At 42.9% G+C, this 23296-nt stretch overlaps 1 protein-coding gene across 1 annotated transcript in view; it reads right to left on the bottom strand.

Annotated features, from left to right (window-relative positions):
• LOC126298232 (uncharacterized) overlaps positions 1–23296 on the bottom strand; it is a 99003-nt gene that overhangs the window by 21073 nt on the left and 54634 nt on the right. The gene's annotated exons all lie outside the window — the stretch shown is intronic.

The following is a 23296-nucleotide window of genomic DNA, read 5'->3' on the forward strand; positions in this document are numbered from 1 at the left end:
ACGTCAGATGTTGCCAAATCTGGAGAATAGCGAGAATATCCCACAATTCGTACCTTACATCCCTCAGTTTTCGGATTTCCAACGCACCTTTACATCTACATACTCGTACATACGCCGAAAGCCCAAATGCGATGAATGATCGAGGCTACCCTAACCAGTACTAGCCAGTCCGTTTCCTGTTCCACTCACAAATGGAGCGAGGGGAAAACGAGCCCAAATTTCATTATGCGAAACGCACGTTGGCAGCAGCAGAATCGTTTTGCAGTCTTCAGGCGCAAATGCCGGTTCTTTAATTTTTCTCAATAGTGTTTCTCGAAAAGAATGTCATCTTCCCTCCAGAGATTATTCCAATTTCAGTTTACGAAATACTCACGTATTGATCGAAACCCCCGGTAGCAAATCTAGCAGCACGCCTCTGAATTGCTTCGATGAATTGCTTTAATCCGACCTGTTGGGGAACGCAAATACTCGAGCCGTACTCAAGAATGGGTCGTACTACTGTTATTTGCGCTATATCCTTTGTAGGTAAGCCACACGCTCCTAGAATTCTCCCAATAAACCGAAGTGGACCATTCGCCCGCTGCACAACCGACTTTGCGTGCTCGTTCCATCTCGTATCGGTTTGCAACCTTACGTCCAGATATGTAATCAACGGATCAACTGCCTCGTGCAGCTTTAATCTCCGATCGCCCGGTAGCACTATGCACGTTTTCTCAGTGTTTTCATCTGTAGTTACAGTTTCTGGGCTTTGTCTTCCTCGTAAATGCGATCACTTACGAATTCAGCCGCCTATATCTTCATTGACGAAAATGAAGAAGCAGATGCCTCATAAACCATCACCAACGTTGAATTGGTTACTGTCGACAATAAAAGCGTCAAATAAGAATAATTTCATGACAGCACAGGATTCCAGTTTATCCACTTAACGGAACAGACACAATAAATCTACCTTACAATGCCGCAGTATCCGAAATTATTCCACAGATACTGGTGACACTTATTCTACGTTATTGCCCAACATGAACCAACACAGCGAAGATCGGATTTTGTTGGTGCAACACCGTCTCAGTGTCACTCTAAGAAATTCTCGCAGTGTCACAGCCACGGTTCTCTCAGGACAGAGAGAATTCTTGAATGTGGCACGATCGAAAGAACTTCGGGACACGTTTCATGAACAGTGGTTGTCATCTGGATGTGACCATGCTACAAAATTCGAATGCATGCTCTATTTTTTTCCATTATTTTGTTGGTGCTTGACGTTCCACCTACAGATATAAGAAAAAAGAAAGGGAGTACATGCTACGACTACACGTTCGCAGGAGGGAACAAAAGCACGCATCGCTGATGGGAAAGTAAATTAAGAGAATATTGCAGAGATTCTCATTCAGAATGAGAACTACGATGATGTCAGATAACAGAGCAGTAACGAAAGCTACGCCATAGTTGGGGATATATAGATATTTTCCCTTACAAGGGCGGGCTAAAAAGTAGTCCTCCGAATTTTTTTATGTGAAAACGCTTTTTAAATAAAACAAGCTTTATTAGCATTGTGTATCTTTATTCTTTGCTAGCTGTTACCTCGGCTGCGGTCACATATCGGAGGTTTTGTTATGGTGAGTAGTGATCCAATAATGTCAGGTGCCCTTACATGCCTGCCTGTACCAGTAAGCGTGCCCCAGCCGCCCCCCCCCCCCCCCGCCCCTCCCCCCCTCCTCGCGTGCGTCTATGCATCATGCTCCTGAAGTAACTGTACACCACACAGGGTGGACATTATGTACAAGATTTAATAATTTTAATAGTTTATGTTCACTGGTGTAAAGAAAGATGTTGTATCCCCTACTTCACACTTTTTATTATTATTTTCCTCCTTTTATTTCCTAAATTAGTCTATGTTCTTTCCCAAGAGTTCAAGCTATCGCCATATAAAATTTAATCGCGATTTCAGCAGTTTAGTCATGAAAACGTTACACAGAGAATTACTTTGGCATTTAATAATATTAGTTTGTAATTATGGATTAAATGGTTCAAATGGCTCTGAGCACTATGTGACTTAACTTCTGAGGTCATCAGTCCCCTAGAACTTAGAACTACTTAAACCTAACTAACCTAAAGACATCACACACATCCATGCCCGAGGCAGTATTCGAACCTGCGACCGTAGCGGTCGCACGGTTCCAGGCTGTAGCGCCTAGAACCGCTCGGCTTCTCCGGCCGGTGTATGGATTAAACACTTTGAGGATTGTATAAGCATTGTATTCATTATGTTGAATCGTATTACATGGAACATATCAAACAATAAAAGCATTTTCTCAAATATGATACAGTTCAAACGTCAAAGAGTAAATAGCTTTTTTCAAAGAGGAAATGTGATTCCTTATGTCGCAATAAATCTTTAAAACACGATATATTTTTTCACGCAATCGGATTTTTACGAAATAAAGCGTATGTGTTGCCCCAAGCTACATCTAGATCTACATGGATACTCTGCAAATCACATTTAAGTGCCTGGCAGAGGGTTCATCGAACCACCTTCACAATTCTCTATTATTCCAATCTCGCATAGCGCGTGGAAAGAACGAACATCTATGTCTTTCCATACGAGCTCTGATTTCCCTTATTTTATCATGGTGATCGTCTCTCCCTATGGCGGTCGGTGTCAACAAAATATTTTCGTATTCGGAGGAGAAAGTTGGTGATTGGAATTTCGTGAGAAGTTTCCTGTGAAAGCCTGATGAAAATTCGTCAAAGACGTTTTGGAGATTTGCGTGTCCAAACAGACGAACAGAGACATAACGATTTTGAATAAAACTTTAAATCGCGATATCATTTTTTCCGTCATTCGATTTTGATGAAATAAAGCTTATATGTTGATCCAAGATACGCTCAAGTTACCTGTGAAAACCCCACAAAAATCATCTAGTAGTTTAGGAAATTACCATCTTCGAACAGACAAATGAGAAATGTTTACAGTTTATTATTAGTATAGATGTTTACATATGTCTACACATTTATTTCTCAATATATTTACCCTGACGACGAACACATTTCTCCCAACGAGAGACCAGTTTATTCACACTGTCGCTGTAAAATGTTTGACTTTATTGTCAGAGCAACAACCTTACATCTGCTTGCACCGCTTCATAACTATCAAAGTGAAGTCTTCGAATGTGTTCTTTAAGTTTTGGTAACATGAAAATCGGATGGGACCAAGTCTGGACTGTATGGAGGATGATCGATGACAGTGAACACAAGGCGTCGGATTGTTGCAGATGTCACAGCGCTTCTGCGTGGTCTGGCATTGTTTTGCTAAAGAAGAGGGTGCCCCATGTGTGGACAAAACCTTAGAATTCGAAAGTCGATTACAGCACTCGGTTTCTCACACACTGTCGTAGTTACGTTACACACCTCCATGTTACACGCTACAATGCGGAGTCCTCTAACGGCAGAGAGCTGCAACTTGCGTCAACGAAGCGGGAATGTCGACTGAGTAATGTGCGTGGCATATAATACCTGAACAGATATTGAGAACAGAATAAAAAATTAGGAGCCATTACTTTTCAGCACGCCCTCATACCAAGGCTATCATGATGTAACCTGCCATTTTCTGGGAGCAGAGGAATCAGTTGAAGTCGGATGACTTCGCGCCAGTACTGATTATTTTTGGTCATCGCCAACCTTAGCTAGGAAACAACGCAAAGAATGGCTCTGAGCACTATGGGACTTAACTTCTGAGGGCATCAGTCCCCTAGAACTAAGAAATACTTAAACCTAACTAACCCAAGAACATCACACACATCCATGCCCGAGGCAGGATTCGAACCTGCGACCGTAGTAGTCGCGCGGCTCCGGACTGAAGCGCCTAGAACCAATCGGCCACACCGGCCGGCGAAACAACGCAGAGCGATTTAGCAATACAGCCTTTTGGTAAGCATTGCAGACGCGATGTTTATTCCATAGTGTTACCTGGCTTGCGAGGAAGAAGCGGGGCTTGGTATCGCCACACCCCACCAACCCACACAGCACCAGTTGTGCTAAACGGCGGTCGCGTCCTTAGGCCCTTCGCTCCCAGCATGCCCCACAAAAGTGCCAAGTTACATTGAGCGAATAGTAAAAGAATTACGAAAATGATGATCAGATTCTCCGCTGTCACCTAGATCTTTCGTTCAATAAGGCCACGCGAAAGTTCCTTCTGGATCCTGATGAAATCGTGAAGTACTCCATGCCGTGATGTTGTTGAATCGCTAATGAGTAATGGAACAAAAAAATTAAGAAAAGGAGATTCTACTTCTTAGGCGCAGAACGATTTCTCACGGTTATGAATAAGTAAAGATGCCTCTTGGATGGGCTTTAGAACGTTGAGTGAACTTTAAACAAGATGACCATATTGGATTTCCAACGCAGTTGCTGCCGAGCGGAAGTCTTACGTTAACAACGATCCACTTGCGACGCGTTACGTCATGTAAACGGGTGTGCATGTTGAACAACTGTTCCAAAGATCTCTTTTACCTGTCAAAATGATAAATAGCTGCATTAGATTAGGGGGCAAATATTCATTTCATTTTACTTATTTTCATGCTCCAGTCTCTGTTTTTTAAAAATAAGATAACTGATGCACACCGGCTAATAATTACCTATGCTCCAGAACTATCAACTGTTAAAAGTGCAAATGACACTCTTGACACGCTCCATTTGCAGATAGTAGTAGTGGCAAGGCCGACGGGAAGCCTAGGTCTTTGCCGAGTCTTTCATATCTTTGAACTCCGTGTCATGTTTATCTGCTGAGAGAATCTTTCCTGTGACGTATAGCTCGCTGACAGCCCTGTGCGGAGCTAGTAGAGCAGTGGCGTAGCAGTTTCATCTGTTTTTCAGATTACTCTGACCCGAAGAGAAACGACTGCAGATTCCTTGTACAAGCAACTATATAATATTTAGAAATGCTAATGAACTAACAAAAAAGGATTCCCGGCAGACAGGACTGATAAATTCCTCGAAATTATAGCTGATTATATGAACGGCGGTGTGACATTTGAGAAAAACGCGAAAGGTATTACGAACATTTTGCAGTAAGCCCAGTTACTTTAACTTTTCAAAATTTTGCAGTAAGCCCAGTTACTTTAACTTTTCAAAATACTGTTCGCTACACTTCTTGCATTTCTTCGTGTTATTGCACCTTAACTAATTCATTTCCATCTTCAAGAGCTCTACGCTCGCAGAAAATTGCTTTTCTTTCAGAAGCTTCGCTATTTACAGAAACAAGAAAAATGAGATGAGCTGCAGACGAAGGCTATAAGGGACGGGGAGAGGGTGCTCAAAACCTTCAAAATTTTCTGAAACGCAATAATACGATGATTTGGTGCTGAATGGGTTGGTTTAAGCTTCTCTTTGTTTAGAGGAGGCATTTACTCGCTTGTCACTTGAAACGATTGTTTCATGAAACTGAAGAACATCACTAGTATTCTCTTTCTGAATGACTGGTATTTTCGTACTTTTATAGGTAGATATTTCTTGTCATACACCCTCTTTTTGTTTCACGAACTGATTGTCATACTGTCGCTTGTAATAAAGCTATTCAAATAGCGCTACTTGCCATCATGAAACTTTCTGAGCAGTTTTTCGCGCCACGAGACAAGGTGTGCCTACGTTTCAACGAAGGAAGGAGGGAAGGAAGGAAGACTTACAGTTTAACAGAATGAGACCAAACATTTATTTAGACAGGGGACGAAAGCTTACATGCGAATAGTCAAACGGGGATTTGATCCACGCACCACAGCAATATCAGCCATTATGTTAACCACTTCGCTATCTCGGTCGGCGACTAGCTTCAGTGTTCAAGGTCCAGGCCCAAGAAATCCTGTTTGGTGATGTGAGAAACAAACAAACCAATACCCACACACACACAGACACACGCACACACACAAGCACGCATCTGCGCGTCAGTCTTCTCCTACCAGTTTCCGTGCTCCAGCAGCAGTGACCGAAAATGACGGTTGGCTTCACTTGAGACCATCCTGAAAGCTGATGTTACACCTGTAAAACACTCTTCCGAACAAGAAAAGTAGTCCTCTCTAAACATCTAAGGCACAGAACCGAAGGTCTGCAAGGAAAATTATTCTGAAAACGAACTACCACTCTTTCTTTCGCTGCAATTTCTTTTGCCAATTAATCAAAAAAAGATGCTAAAGCTGATAGACGAAGTTCAAGATCTCTGTTTCAGTGGGGTAAGGGCAGGTCACCCGGAACCACATAGTGCAAAATTTTCATAGTACCCATTGGCTACTAAACCGGCAGCCTCTGGAAGACAAAAGGCGCCACGTTTGTTGACGACATATTTCACTACATACACCAAAACGTAGCATTACTGCAACACTAAGGAAGAAGCAGGAAGTAGTGGACATGAAGGTCGTGGGCGGAACTTAAGGAAATAAACACTGCAGGCAAGATGGAACCCGAAATGTTACTGTTTCCAAAAATGGCTCTGAACACTATGGGACTTAACTTCTGAGGTCATCAGTCCTCTAGAACTTAGAACTACTTAAACCTATCTAACCTAAGGACATCACACACATCCATGCCCGAGGCAGGATTCAAAGCTGCGACCGTAGCGTCGCGCGTTTCCAGACTGTAGCGCGTAGAACCGCTCGGCCACCACGACCGGCTACTGTTTTGAAAATGAATCCGAGAATACGATGGTTCTTCGATTTTTAATTTTCCCGGAGACTTTTTTCAGCTTTATTTTATATAGATGGATTGTACGTGAGAAAGAATTTCATCGAATTACCCAACAACTAAATTTACTGCTCCATTAAACGACGCACTTTGCGTCGGGAATGGCAATGGCTCGTACCTTTTATCACAAATAGTCGAGATCAGGATTTACACGTTTCTCGCTTCTTAGTTGCAGATATGGGTAGGAATCGAAACAAGTTCTACTACGTTATTCAGCACAGACAATATATATGGCCCCGAGAATTCTAACACGGTGGCTGCATTTACTACCTTTTCAAAGTAGCTCGTTAATTTGTCGTCAGATATTTGTCACTGAGGCAGACGTTTTTACTGCCTCAAAATAAGGGTAACGCTTTTTATTAGAACCTTATTAGTGATGTTACAGTACAATTCTTTTTTAAATTGATTTTATGTTCTGTTTTACTGATTATAGTAAACCTTAAAGCATATTTTTTCTGATTGTGTAACACATTTTTACCGTTCTGTTGTCTTAAATAGGAAACACTGATACATTGTCAGTGCACTAAAGAGACGTTTAAATAAACCCTCTGCTACTTCCTGAAGGTTTCTCTCTGTCACGCTATCATCTTAAAGCGGAGTCAGTACATCTTTTTCACTTCTTTAGAGGCTTCAGGTCTCGTTGACGGTTAGAAGGCTAGCCAAGGTGGACCTCCTCAGTTTAGGCATAGGGGTAGGGAGACGGGGGTGAGGGAGGTGGACAACAGTGCCATTTCTTCTGTAAGCCACTGATGCCTGATCCAAATACCGAATATGGCGCCGGCCCTGGTGGCCGAGCGGTTCTAGGCGCTTCAGTCTGGAACCGCGCGACCGCTACGGTCGCAGGTTCGAATCCTGCCTCGGGCATGGATGTGTGTGATGTCCTTAGGTTAGTAAGGTTTAAGTAGTTCTAAGTTCTAGGGGACTGATGACCTGAGATGTTAAGTCCCATAGTGCTCAGAGCCATTTTGAACCGAACATGGCAAAGCTGAAGGAACCTCCTGACATTCGCGTAGATAGAGTAAATGGAACTGCGGGGAGCCTAAGTCAGGGCAGCCAGTGAGAACTGGAAGCCTGAGCCTCCCATACGCGTGTGACTTCATTTTACTAGGACAATATCTTGCTTTTTAAAACAAGGACGGTCATGCTGATATTAGGTCAGACTAAAAACAGAAGAGGAAGTCAAAGAGGGTCAAGAGATCGTTTTAAAATACGTTTAAGTTCATACAATGATCAAAATAAATCATTAGATGCAGAAATATAAATGCAGTTGTCAGGCGAGTGAATATTCAATACTGAAACATCTGACGTTGAAAAGTCCAGAAGATAACATTTCAGAATTCGCTACAGTGTTCAGTTTCCGACGCAGATCATGGATTATCACATACACTGGTCAGCAACTGAATTAGAACTGTGTTGATGGCGGGGAGCGCTGCCGATTTCTGACAGCAGATATATGGACCGCAGTGCAACCAATCGCTGGCCAGCTCAGTGCTGCAGGATGACAGCAAGTTAATAGTTACAGCACGTAAAAAGACGTCTTCAGTATGGGATGCGTACACCACCGCCCCACAAGTGCACTGCTTTAACACAAATGGATCAAGAGTAATCGCTTTGCTGAAGAACTATTTGTCGTAGCGTATTAGTGAGTGACGTTCTTTTGGCGTTAGATGTTTCCTTACGCTAATTCAGGTTTAACTGAAATCAATCGACTCTGTGGCTGACCAGTCAGGATAGCCGCGCGCTTTCGTGTTTGGAGCGGTGCGCCGGTCCAGGATCGAATCCGCCAGGCGGATTAACGACAAATGTCGGAGTATCGGCCAGTCTGGATTTGGTTTTTAGGTTGTTTCCCACATTCTACTAGGTGAACATCGGGCTCATACTGGTACCCACGACCCTCTCCCCATTTACACGATTCGCCAACATTTCATAAGCGTTCTCACTCTTCCGCATGGCTAAGACTAGACGCAGACAGATAGGATACACAAATTCCATCCCGCGTAAGTGGGGGAGGGGGGGGGGGGGAGGATGAGAGAGGAGGGGCACCCAGCCAACTTTTACCACTAAAACTGCTAAATCCATATTAACATGCCGGTCCCGTGACGATACAGAATAAGGCCAGGGGGGAGAATGTCACGAATACGATATGAGAGTTGCCGCGAGATCTTTTCACGAAATTTCTATCACCACCTCTCTCCTCAGAGTGCAAAAATATTTTGTTGACTCCAACGTACATAGGGAGAAATTATCGTCTTTTTAAAATAAGAGAAATCAGAGTCCGCAAGGAATGACTTAGTTGTTTATTTTTCCCACGTGTTATTCTAGAGAGGCGGTAGGTCAGCACGGCAATGGCAACGTGTTATTGGAAGATAACGTCAGAGAGGTCTCGAAGATAGGGTTTTTCCACCGAACTTAATAAGTATGTTCTCGAATTGTGCTGCTGTGTTCCAAGATGACAGGCCCCCCTGTTCACATAGCTCGCATCGTCCAGAACTGGTCTTGCGAGCATGAGGGTTAACTGTCGCACCCCCCTGGCCACCAGTCATTAGATTTAAATGTTATTGTGCCTTTGTGATCTGCTTTGGAGAGAAGGGAGCGTGATCGGTATTCACCGTCATCATCGTTACGTGAACTTACCACTATTTTGCGGGAAGAATGGTTTACGATTCCCCTGAAAACGATAAAGGATCTGTATTTATCAGTAATGAGACGGCTGGAAGCTGTCTTGGATGCCAACTAATTTCCTCCATGGCTTTAAACATGGTAACGAGTATTTTTGGTGTTTCCATATTTTTACTCACCCCCTACACATATTGCGCCCCTTCGGAAGGCAAAATCGCTGGATTTCCAGCGTAGCGTCACAGTAAACGACAGGCAGAAACGTTTTGAGCCGTTTTGAGTCTCGTGAAGACGCGTGTATAGTCAAGTGGGCCCCTAATTTGAGGACGGCCACCACTGAGTAAAGATACCCCTCCTAAATGAAGATACGTCGTGGTCTTCCGTCTGAAGACTGCTTTGATGCAGCTCTACTCTATCCTGTGCAAGTCTCTTCATCTCTTCGCAACTACTGTAACTTATATCCATTTGAACTGCTTCGCAGGCTAAGTAACCTCAAGTGTATGAAACATGTCTCGGACGCCAATGAAGGAGACTTGTAGGAACTGGATCGTGTTTTGTGGTGGTGGTTGAGCATTCGTGGATCAGGGTGGCTGCCCAACCATTTTGGTGTCTCGTGGAGCAGCGTGGTCGCTATCATCATTCCGATCATGAGTGATACACGCGACTACTCAGGTGTTCCTAATGCCATAGTGCGTGAATGTACTTGGTAAATGGAAGCAACTAGAAGTTTCAAAATCTGCTTCACCTTGAACGTCGCAGTTGTTGATGCAGTCTTAATGTGGTAATCAATTCCTAGCTGCTTGAGTTCTGGTTGGTGGTGGAACGAAGTAATCATCACCACTATTTGAACGGCATGGGGAGCAAATATAACGACTTGCCTTTTCCAGTAACCAGAATGTGTATAAATGTGCTGGTTAAATCCTAAACTTTTTCGCAGTGCCCCACGGAGTGAGGCCATGTGACACAGTTTACCGTTTCCTGCTCACCCAAAGGGTCTCGAAGCTTTGCGATAACTTGGTGCTACAGGAGTGATGATGGCTATATCTCGACACTGGATTTCGACGCCTCCCTTCCATTCATTACCATAATCATTCATAGCAACTAAAACACAGCAGCACAGTGTGCACGCCACCTCCTCCACCCACCCACATGCACTCGCCCACCCTGTCACCCATACTATCATACTTATTTTCTGAAGACCCCGCTGTTGGGCGGCTTGATAACCTTTTCGTCATCAACATTACAATGGACAAGCTTCAGTCACAGAAACACATACGGCACAGTTACAAGTCTGAAATCGTCCACAAGTCGGAGGAAGGCAATGGAAAACTACTTTCATAAGGTCGTTCTCCACAGAACAGAGCAGAATATCCCACAGTATCTCCACGTATAGTACATAAGTACAATAATTCAGTCAATTATGCTGGTAATCTCTGTATTCTCTCTCTATCATTTGACTGGTCTCAACATTTTATAGTAATGGAGGGCGTGTAACAACATACATAATTATAGCAGAATATTTTAATTAAGAACGATAGTTTCTCAATTAATGAGCACTTTTAGAAAGCTATGAGTGTCGACATTGACAAGAACCTAAACACCTTCAGCAATTTTTGGCGTTCGTGCTATTTCCAGTTCTGCAGACAGGAAAGATTAGTTTCATCACATACTGATGTCATAACATATCCGTCAGTGTTCCGCGCGCGCGCGCTCGTGTGTGTGTGTGTGTGTGTGTGTGTGTGTGGGAAGCATGTCGTAAGATGTATGAACGCACAATCAACCTGCAGCAGTCACTCGAGCAGTCAAAGTTATTAAAATTGATTAACACGGGAATAGTTATCTGATAAAATATCTCATTTTAACCTACTCTATTTCTGCAATGACAGTAAATAAATAGGCCAAAACAGGACCAAAGCAAGTTTGACTGACCGTCACTGAATCTGTCCTCGACTGACCAATGAGTGCAGTGTGCTACTGAGGAAAGACCAGTCCTTTTTGTGTTATATCTGACAGATACATTAAAACTATGTGTCATAATATATCAATTTAGCTTCTAGCTGTTGAACCCTACTTCACACAGCGATTTTAAACTGTTAATTCTTAGCATATTAAACGAAGACAGCTATATTTAAGTTTATCTACAAACGTAGCAAGATGTATATGGTTGAATGTAGTCATATACACCTCCGCGTGAGGTACAGATAGTTTTCGAACCACGAGACTTCAAATATTTCATTGAGCATGTACATGTTCTACAGCAAACCTCATCCCACTGCTGCAGCTAAGGAGCGAAGACGACATGTAATACTTGTTCATTTTTGTCGTCCGATGTCTAAGACACTACTGCGTAGTGCTTAGAAGGAATTTCGTATGCTGCATTGTGAAGAAGTACACTTCCTCTGTACAGCAGGAAGGAAGCTTAGGACTTTAACTCCCATCGTCGACGAGGTTATCGGAGGTGCAGCATCAGCTCTGACTGGACAAGGGTGAGGAAGAAACCGGGAGCGTCATTTTAAAATTAATCGTACTGGTACTGGACTGAAGTCATTTAGGGAAATAATGAAAATAATGTCTTATGTGGAATTTCAGGCCGCACTTTCCTTGAATGCGAGTGCAGAGCGGTAACCAATGCACTGTCTTAGTCGGTTTCACTGAATGAGAAATTGTATTCTATACTCTTAAGAAATGCATGCCGTCATATGTACGAATCGTTCATACGACGAAATTTTCATTAGTTGCAGTGTTTCTCTCATCACTGTACTTATAAACATTTGTGGGGTTTCAAGTTCTCATAAATGAAATAAATTTTGAGTAGGGCCGAGAGACATTGTGTAGAGAGAGAGTATCTGCAGAGTGAGGCGAGGTTATGGGAGAGCGGGCAGGCGTTGGCAGGCGCGTACCTTGCGCTGCGCGGCTTGCGGCGACGGGGGACGCGGTCGACCGTTACGGCGCGGGATGAGAACCTTGAACCGCCAGCCTCAGTCAACAACCCGCGGTCGCCACCAGTCATGTTCCCAGAAAATCCCGCGACGAGCCTTCACACATACTGACACGCTGCTTTAGCAGCCAGCATTTCTAAAGTCAAGGCAACGGTTCCCAAAAGGGTTAAACAGTAATACAGTAACCGGTAATCGAAAAGGATGTAGCTCCCATTTTTGTTAATAACGTAGTTTGTGGATCCACAAATGTTTTTATAGTGCAGCTGAATCGTGGGTGAGACTGAGTGGAGCGCGACAGGGCGCTAACTTATGCCACGGAATATAGAATTCGACACTTAACGCAAAGCACAAAGAACTACAGATTTGTTCTCTATACACCAGTTTGTAATACTTAATCTTAACAATGTCTGAAGTAACAGACATTGGTGACGATCTTGCAGCTGTACTTAATTTATGAAATTTGTTCGCAACTGCGGAATCTTTTTGTCATTAGCTGCATTAGATATGAAGATATTGCCTATTGGTGACATAAAAGTTTGCGCTGATCCGGGACTCGAACCCCAATTTCTCGCTTATCGCAAGCGGTCGGGTTAACCTTTTTTTGTTGTTGCTGATCTCATTTTATTCGTTATTGTTCGTTCTGTTTGTTCAGGGCGGACGTCCCACGTCGCTTGTCAAGTTCATCGTTCATCCATTAACTCAGTTTTTTTTTTAATTACCGAGGTTAGCTAACCCTCTGACCGAACACGCTGAGCACCTGTGCCGAATTAAAAAAAAATGGAAATGGAAATCAGCGTGTGGTATCGTTGGCCGGGAGGCCCCATCTGGGGAAGTTCGGCCAAGTGCAAGTCATATTTCACTCGACGCCAAATGATGATGATCACAACACAACACCCAGTCCACAAGCGGAGAAAATCTTCAATCGAACCCGGGCCCACTGCACGGGAGGCAAGAAGCACGTAACCAGCTTTTATTTTTTTTTAAAAAGTCTCATTTAGTTCGTTTTTGTTCGTTCCATCTGCTCGGGACGGGCGTCGTAAGACATCCGTTTAAGTTCGATGTTGATCGCTTAACTCAGTTTCTTTATTACAGAGGGCATCTATCCCTCTGACCGAACACACTGAGCTACCGTGCCGGCTTTTTCGTACGTTTCATCTGCTCGTGGCAGACGTCTCAAGACACCCGTTTCAGTTCGTCCTTGATCCGTTAACTCAGTTTTTTTTTATTACGGAGGGGAACTAACCCTCTGACTGAACACGTTGAGCTACCACCCAGCTAAGCAAGCGGACAGGCATTTCCGCTATCCGAGCGTGTTTGCAGGACGGACCATAACATGCACATGTCATACCATCTACAACCCCATACCGAATGCAGCTAATATCACAAAGATTCTGCAATTGCGAATAAATGGCATACGCTTGTTCGTGGTGTCGTCCGAAGAACAAGGTCCCATGTCAAAGTTGGTACCTCACGACAGAAACACAAGTAAGGACAGTCACTGCCTGACGCAGCAACGAAGGAGAGACTTCGGCGTATACACGCCCTCATTCCATACGCCGCCACAGCCGGAAGATTACTTAGCCAGAGTGCAGCGCCGCGCACCCCACTCGTTAATCATCGCCTACGACGATAGGATCGCCTTAGCTCATCAGATCCAGCTGCGACCGAAGAGAACTATTTGTCAGAACTGAATATCAAAGTTTATAGTAAATTGTGCAGAGAGATGAGACCATCGTTCTGTATTGCGTCAATAATAACAGTCAGTGTTCGGCGACAGTATCAAATACGTATCGTCATTTCTGTGCACAGGGATTGTTTCCAAACTAGGTATTTTACATCTTTAGTTCATATTTATATTTCAAATAATAATAAAATGATCTCATATTTTGTACGTGTCGTAATACCAACCGACCTCTTCCAGAAGCAAATCTAGGCTCGTTGTAACACGCTACAATGTCGACGAGAATGTCTCAAGCTGTTTTTTCCCCGTCTCTACACTATTACTCTGGTATTTATGAAAATCAGAGATCAACCAGAATATTAACTTTAACAGCGCAATGCTTTATTAGACGTGGTCCTATTGAAAGTGATAAGTTCATCATTGCCTCCACTATGAGAAACTATTCAGCCAACCAGTTACACTTCAGTGCATAAGCAAAGCAACGATGTTACTTCTTTTCCATACACACAAAACTTTATCAGAGAGAAAAGGCATCTTAACTTCCAGAAAACAATTCTAAGACCGAATAGGGACCAAACTTAGGTCCTTTGAGTTTATAATGCAAGATCTGAGCAAACTCGATGCTGTGACGGTGCAACTAAACTTCAACTATTAACGCATCTGTCATGCGCGGCAGAGAAGAGAACACTTCAGAAACAATCTACGCGGTTGTCAGAAACAGTCTGAAAAGCTTGTAGGAGCGTTGCAGGCTAGGTTGTACTGAGAAATAACTCTTAAGAAAAAATTCAGTACGTTGCCCCCTTTCCAAATTAATTAGGATTGAAGTTAGCCAATCAGGCCGTTGCTCCCGAATATTCAAGCGGCCCGCTGGTGAAGGTGTTGCCAAAGGTGTTCTTCGTTTGGTTTTCTAAAACCTAACAAGAGAGCGATATAAAAACTGGGCATGGAACGATAGTAAGGATCGAACCCCAGCCAAAGGCTGAGCAATCTCGTGCGCTATCATCTACACTATGAGAGCAACTGACACTAATTATATCAGACAGGCCGCTCGAATTTGCGCGAGTAACGGCCTTATTGGCTAATTTCCGTGGTAATTTACTTGGAAACGTCGCGACGTATTTCTCAGCACAGCCTACACACTTACAAGCTTTCCCCCGTGTATTTGCCTATGCGAATTGTTGCTGACCATTAACATAGTACCGCTAGACGGAGTCATATAGCCCATCTGGAGAAAGGATTTTTTGAACTGCCATATGTCAAGAACCTTCCTAATCTTTCATTAGTTTAACAAATAAAGGAAGACTTCTCTCTAAATACAATGAAGAGTATAAATGGGGCCGGCCGGAGTGGTCGAACGGTTCTAGGCGCTGCAGTCTGGAACCGCGCGACCACTACGGTTGCAGGTTCGAATCCTGCCTCGGGCATGGATATGTGTGATGTCCTTAGGTTAGATAGGTTTAAGTAGTTCTAGGTTCTAGGGGGCTGATGACCTCAGAAGTTAAGTACCATAGTACTTAGAGCCATTTTTAGTATGAATGGGGGGGACCGAGAAAGCACTCAGTGTTGGTTAATCACATAATAACATTGTCAGGTAAATATTCACTTTTTACTAGCTGTCCATCTCAGGTTTTGCCCCTCTGTCAACTTTTATTTATTCAGTAACATAATCTGTACATTCTCCGGCTTATCTCTTTGACTGTGCCCTGGAAGACCAAGCTTTACTCTATGATGATTACACTTTTCTGCCTGAAATTCTGTTTCCAGCACGACAAGTAACTTTTATTGAATGATGCACTACACATCAAGTGTCACAGATACAAGACACTATTTTTCGACATTGTCACTAACGACGGTCGGAAAGTTCTACCAATCGTTTTGGTCTTCGAAGATAGAAATCCTCTCCTTGGTCACGCAGCCATTTGAGAACAACTGTGTGAACGTCCTAATCTGCGAATGCTGCGAATTAGTTCCCCGATTGCTTAGGTATTGCTGTCTGTGGTCGATGCCGATGGCCTTCCTTCCCGATCAGTATTCCCACGTCTGTGCGATCCTGGTCAAACTGTTGCTACGGTTGGAGGCGAGATTGCATTTGATACATGTAAAACGTCCACAGGCCATGGCGGGCCCATCGGCACCGACCGACCGCCGTGTCCTGTGCCAATTTGCGCCATTGGATGTGGTATGGAAGAGCGTGGGGTCAGCACGCAGCTTGTAACGGGGAGCAGCAACTACTTGGCCAAGTAGCTCCTCGACTGGCACCACGTTAATGTAAGAGTTAGAATCAATGGGGGTGGAAATTATGGATACTTAAGAATCCTCATGACCAAGATGCGAAAGGAAGACAAGGGGCTAAGAGACCGAGCAAGACACTGATATTTATAGGCAAGCACTTTCAGTATAAAAAAGCCTTTCCGACATGTCTTTAAAAACAGATGATTATTTAAGAAAAATTATATACTCGTATATGCAACTGCATATAAGAATTTTTTGGCCAGGAATAATTACTTCCGAATAACTATCTGATTTGTTAGCCACCTTTGACCTTGCATGAGCCGTTATAAAAATCAACATTACTTTCAAAAAATTAATATAGCTTTTGCGAATGGATGGCTATGACATGAGGTAGTTCGAGAATGATTCCAGATGAGCGTGTCGTCTCCCTTCAGCCGTTATAGCCAACAAATCAATCACGATGCGGCTGATTTTTTATTCAAACAGCTACTCAGCTGTCCTTCGAATTTAAAGCGTCCCCGTTGAAGATGCTTGTATCTTTGGAGAACTGAAAACAGATAGTAAAAGTGACCTAGGTCTTCTGCCTCCTTCTCAACGGTGTTAAAATAGGGCTGGCCGTCTCTATGGTGTAGCTAGTGTTGCTGACCACTGGTACGGACTTTTTTATGTTTCTTTCACTGAAAATATCTCAAAGTTTTGTGGTCTCGAATGGGGTCAATTCAACCGTTCCAACGCAGCTGATGGTCTGCTGAAATAAGGGAGCAGGTAATTTCAAACGTAGTTGTATAATGATTGGGGCGTCAAACTGTGAGAGCTTGGTGACAGTTTCTTCCTTTAAAAAAAAATACCGCTAAACCAAGGAGCCTAATGATGGGTGTGTTCAACGAAAATCGGTTTCATTTGCTCCACCAGAGACTTATGACACAGGTTCCTGCTGGATCTCATGGGGTTGCTCAGTGCCTCACTCTAGTTCATTTCTTCCTTCGATCGCATCGCCGCCCATACTTCGCGATCCACACACTTGTTAGCATGAGCTGCAGTAGCTGCCGAATATGAACACCGATATCCCGATACCGCAAGCCTGAGTGCTACCACCTTGACCTGTAAATATGCCTTGTGTCAAACTTACGACAGATACACTGTCAGACAGCAGTTTTAAAGAAAGAACTAATGCTAAACAGTAGTGTACAACTAATTCTATTACCGTACACAATTACGTCATTCCTGGCGAGTATTTGGTATTATAGTTTTACTGTCGGCCGGAGTGGCCGAGCGGTTCTAGCCGCTCCAGTCTGGAACCGCGCGACCGCTACGGTCGCAGGTTCGAATCCTGCCTCGAGCATGGATGTGTGTTATGTCCTTAGGTTAGTTGGGTTTAAGTAGTTCTAAGTTCTAGGGGACTGATGACCTCAGATGTTAAGTCCCATAGTTCTCAGAGCTATTTGAACCATAGTTATATTAATTACGTTTCATGGTAAAGGTAATGAATAACAGGTTACAAAGAAATATAAATCGGTGCCCACTTGTTATGATTCAGGAAAATAGAGTTACTACAGTAGTGATAAAAATATCATTGTTTCGTTGCAGTAAAATACCAAACCAAAATCACCGAATAACCGGTTTGTCAACTGAGTTGGCTTCCGAACCGTCTAGTAGTTTCAATGACTCATTTCCAGTGCCTGGATGTCTTTCTTCGCATCTATACTTTAAGTGAACTGACCGCGACTTAAAATTTCCAGAGACTTCAACGCCATTTTGGAAGGATTTCAGCCATCGCCCATAACACAATCCGAATCAGACAGTAAAATGAAGACTTCTTTGTACTGAATTTTTCTTTCTTTAGTCTATGTGAGAAACCCCCCAGAGCTCGCTGTGTACACGTGGGCAACAGAAGCGGTACGATTACGAACACGTGTCGAGGCCTTTCCCCGGCGCGTGGGCCCGTCTATTGGAGCTGTTCCCGGGCCTGTCCTTGGGCGCAGGTACAGTCTCCTCTCCGGTGAGCGGCTCGAATTTCGGGATGAAGGATGCAACACCAGAAACGCTGCGCTACGGGTTGCAATCCATCGTTTCATCTATGACCTCTGAGCCAAATTCGTAACAGTTCAAGATCCAGCTCTCGTCGTCTTTGTACCCGACTTTTTTTTGTTGAAGTTGGCTCGTTTCAAACACCAACAGCAGGTAAAAAAAAAACAGTTTATATACATTATTTCAATCCTTAAGCGAAACATACATAAACCCAGACCATTATGCGGTGCATGGCGGAGGATGCCTTGTACCACTGCAAGTCGTTTCCTTTCCTGTTCCACTCTCACTTTCCTGGTTCTTACTTGAAACGTTACGATGGCGGCAGTAGAATCGTTCTGCAGTCAGCTTCAACTGCCTGTTCTCTAAATTTTGTCAGCAGTGTTTAGCACAAAGAATGTCGTCCGCTCTCCAGAGATTGCCATTTGAGTTCACGAAACATCTCCATAATACACAGGTGTTGATAAAGCTTGCAGGTAACAACTTCATTGTCTTCCTTTAATCAGACTTGGTGCGGATCCCAAACACTTGAGAAGTACTCAAAACTGGGTTTCACTAGTGTTCTATATGTGATCACCTTTATAGATGAGCTACTTTTTCCAAGAGTCCTCGCAATAAATCTATGCTGACCATTCGCCTTCCCTACAACCGACACTACTTCTTTGTTACATCTCACATCGTTTTGTGACCTTAAGCGTATATATTAATCGATGTGGCTGTGACAATCAACACACCACTAATGCTGAATTTTGCTGTTCTGCAGTAGACGGCAGTAGCACCAAGTGGCGATACAGTGGCATGCAATAAGCTTACGCATTTTTAAATATAACACCATCAAACTATTAGTCGATTTGTGATTGCATCATGAAGTTATTCTCGATTGAATTTGTCAGCTTACGAGTCGGGGACATGGTGGGCACTGGGCTGCTTTTGGGCAAAATAGAGGTAAAAAAGTGTTTGTGACACACCCATAAAAGCGAAAATTGGAATAACAGCAAGCAAAGTAGAAAGGCAGGTGCAGCGTACAATTTCCTATCAATGTTGTAACTATGAACTGACTAAAGACTCAAATATATATTACGCTGGTTGAAGATAGGTAAAAGCCCGAAACGCATATTAGCTTAACTTAAGTTACATAATAAAGTGGCTGGTTCCTGTATTTATTAAAATAATATAATGCACAGCCACGGAGCTCAACAGTCAGTAAGTGGATAAATTATTGGGCAGAAAAACATTCACCGCAATAACAGACAAATGTATACATGTGCGAAGCATTCACAGAAGAGTAGCTGTGAGGACAGCCAAGTGAGGAGAAATATATGTAGGAAAGGTTCGTGTTGACATCTAAGTTCATGAGAGTTCGTTGAAGGGCTGTACGAATGGCAGTGGCTCTTTTCGAATGATAATCCTCGCATCGTGTAGTGGGATTTAGAAAAAAGCTTAGAAAGTCTAAACTATGAGGCACAAGTAACACTGAAATAACCGTTTATTTAAAGCTGTAATGTCGTAATTTCGGTGCTAATTACGTAATCCTTTAACTGACTTGCTCAAATGTAGTTGGACCAGCGACACATACATGCAAGCATTGTACGTAAAACTTGGGGAAAGTACGTAAAGATGTGGCTCCAGAGCTCGGAAAATATCATGCAGCGTCAGTAAACTAACAAATGTGACTGAAGGCAGACTTTAATTCAGTATTTTACTGGGTCTTTACTTATTGTTTTTTATATTCGCGTTTGGACCGTATGGTTATGAACTTGGAGTGTTCTCTTGTCCCAAGTACACTGCAACTATAAACGTCTTCAATTTTTGCCGGCCGCTGTGGCCGAGCGGTTCTAGGCGCTTCAGTCAGGAACCGCGTTGCTGCTACTGTCGCAGGTTCGAATCCTGCCTCGGGCATGGATGTGTGATGTCCTTAGGTTAGTTAGGTATAAGTAGTTCTAAGTCTAGGGGACTGATGACCCCAGATGTTCAGTCCCACAGCGATTAGAGCCATTTGAACTTTCTTTTTTTGGTCTTCCATTTCTCGGATCGATTTCGTTTCTTTAGCAAGACGTAGTATTTTAGCTGTTGGTGGCTGGAGGGAGACGAATGTTCTGATCATTGTTTCGTACTTAGCTGACTATAGATATCACTGCAGTCGAAGTTTAAATGTTACGGGTTTCTAACAATTCTTTTTGCTCATTTAGCAATAGTTGCTTTCCATTTGGAGTCAGCGCTGAAGGTCATTTAACATGAGTTTAAGACAGGCAATTGTAACTAGATAACCACAGAACATAGGTTGGTTACTTTATCTTGGCTGTTCCGAACCCGATGAACAGTTTTGTTTTAATTTGTGCAGATAGAAAATCTGAGAATAACATGTAGGCTTGTTATAGTGTGAGACGGAAATTTTATCTGGCCCTCCTTTGATCCTATGATTGTGACGATTCAGTATTTTGAAGATTCAGTATTCTTTCTGACCATTAGCGTTCCTTAGTGAGTGAAATCTTTCCCACCAAATATGCCTTTCTTCCCGCAACAAAACTGCTCCCTAAACACTATCACAATCGAGCTGCAGTGGTGCAAAGATAACAATTAAACATGAGTTACTGTCCAAGATCCTAAATTCTCAGAGTATCAGCTCTGCGAATACTTCTGCAAAACCATTGAGCGCTAAATGAGTTCATAAACTGACTCTTCGAAATATACAGAAATTAACTGATCTCTGTGCGGCACCTGTTCCTAACCACTACCAGACGCCTATCAAAAACTTGTAGAAGCGACAGTGATGTATGTAGGGCTGCTGTCTGTCTAGTAGTGACCGAAAACCGAAATGAAATTGTATATAACTATTTTCATAGGATGAAGTTATACAGAAAAAGTAAAATTTCCAAGCAGTCAGAGGCGACGCAAGTTGCAAAACGAGATAACTATGTAGTTTCCACTGAACGACAGAAAATTCGCTGTCCGTTCTGTGAAGAAATATGAAGAATAAGGCTCTGCAGGCCGAGAGAAGAAGTGTAAGCCGGTTGGCACCAGCGGCAAAGACAGGTACGTTACGTTGTGATCCGTTACCAACCCATAACTCCTTCACTTAAAATCAGAAACGGAGCTGAAGCAGTTGTAGATGCGGTACGACAATCACTCTTAATATACACTTCATACATTCGTACAGCGTCTCGCTTTTGAACGATTTTTTTTTAGATATTATAGTTGTTTTAAGACTTCATTTCTGTAGGAATGAACTGTATTAAGGAGAAATATTTTTGTAATCATACCGTGACAATTATTATGTTTTGTGAAAGAGAATCATCACATACTTTTACGTAGTGTTAGTATCATTTACTATGTGGATCTCGTTCTTATGATTCTCAAGAATTAAGTCGCTATAGCCTTCTTCCGATATTAAGTCTTTGTCTTCTGGTTTCTGCAGTGATGCAGCATGTCTGAAAGGGGCCTTTGGCTTCAGTCTTCCTTTGTTTTTCGAAGTAAGTTTCCGCTGTACTGTTGTCTTCCATGAAAAGGGCAAGTACTAGCCATGATAAGAATGTCACACACGGACGTGAATACAAACTTGCACAATAGCGTCGTCAAATGCACAGCTGTCTGAATAGCGCTTGACTGGCGAGCGCATACTTACTAGTAACTGTGCAAAGCAAAGCCGTTGAGATCCTCGTCAGTGAATGTGATAACGACCTGAAAATTCTTTACAGCGGTCAACGAAAAAACCATTTCTGTATAGTTTCTCTTTGTCCAATGTTTCATTTAGAACCAAATAGAAACGTTAATTAACTCCAAAAAGTACTTGAGAAATGGAAGTGAATGGTCTTCGGTTAACAGTTCTCGAAGTGACAGTTTTTAACATCCTAAGAAAATGTTGTTCGTTAGTAGGCATAGACTAATATCAGTCGATAACGTAGTTCTTGCTCTCACGATTACAAACGAGATGCTGAAGATTTGTGACAGTAGCGGGCCACGACTTTAACCCAGACACGTGCCTTTCGCAGACAGCAGGATTCCATTTGGTTATGTATGGAAATGAAACACATACAGCCATCCTTGTAATGTCATTTATTGTATTACTACCAGTTTCGGTGTTTCAGTGCAGCACCTTCAGGCCTTGGCTGATGCTGAGGGGGTTAACACCATCCGTATACACAATGCGTCAGTGGTCAACACCTATAACTGGTTTTCGCAGACAACTGTAACCGGGATGTTGTCTCTCCAACCATAAACTATTGGTTCATCCGAGTGCACGTCATAGTTTCACGTCTCTGGCAGTTCCTCCCACTGATGTTAGTATAACAGAATGACAGGAGTCTTCACGGAGTTTGGAAGGAGCTGAGAGAAGGCTACTGAGGAAGGCGTTACTGAGGCATGATGTAGCACTCTTTTATGGAGTGTTCGCTACGTTTAGCATATCTGACAAACTGAAATTTAAGGGAGAGTAGAGTGTTAAGAGCTGCATAACTGGAAGTGCAATGCACGTTAATGTCGGTAGCTGTCTAGTTTGTTTAGCACCCGGTGGTTCTATTTATTGCGTAAATTGTTTTTTTTTCGTTAAACTTCAGCGCAGTGACTCAGATAGTCACAAATATTTGGTGCAGATAATACTCTGCTTAAAGGAAGAAATAAAATTTAACACAAGATTCTGTTGTGCCAGAATACTGACTGAGTTTCACTTCACAAAAGTTTAGGTTTGTGGTTAAAAACGACGGAGGCAATAGCAAAAGACTGATTTTAACAGTACACTAGACGACAGTGTATCATTGTCTGCTTTGCAGAAATGAGATATGTGCTTAAGTAGCATATAAGGGACTCAACTGCAAATCTGTTTCTTTCGCTAGCGTGACTGCAGAGCTGTATATGTTTCGCACAGCAGAAGTGGCGAGAGGTGTGACCAAAGTTTTAAAACACCATTTCTCTAGTTTTCGTCCAGGCAAACGTGGGGTACGCATGTATGTGTTTGGTGTGTGTGCGTGTGACGTAACTACTAATCGACCTTTCAGTGTCTGCACTTGTACATAGACTTAAGAATATATACAGAATTAGGATACTAGGCATCTATCATTATTTTTGTGATCTCCAAGAAACT

Source organism: Schistocerca gregaria, chromosome X (assembly GCF_023897955.1).
Source record: "Schistocerca gregaria isolate iqSchGreg1 chromosome X, iqSchGreg1.2, whole genome shotgun sequence".
Lineage (NCBI taxonomy): Eukaryota > Metazoa > Arthropoda > Insecta > Orthoptera > Acrididae > Schistocerca > Schistocerca gregaria.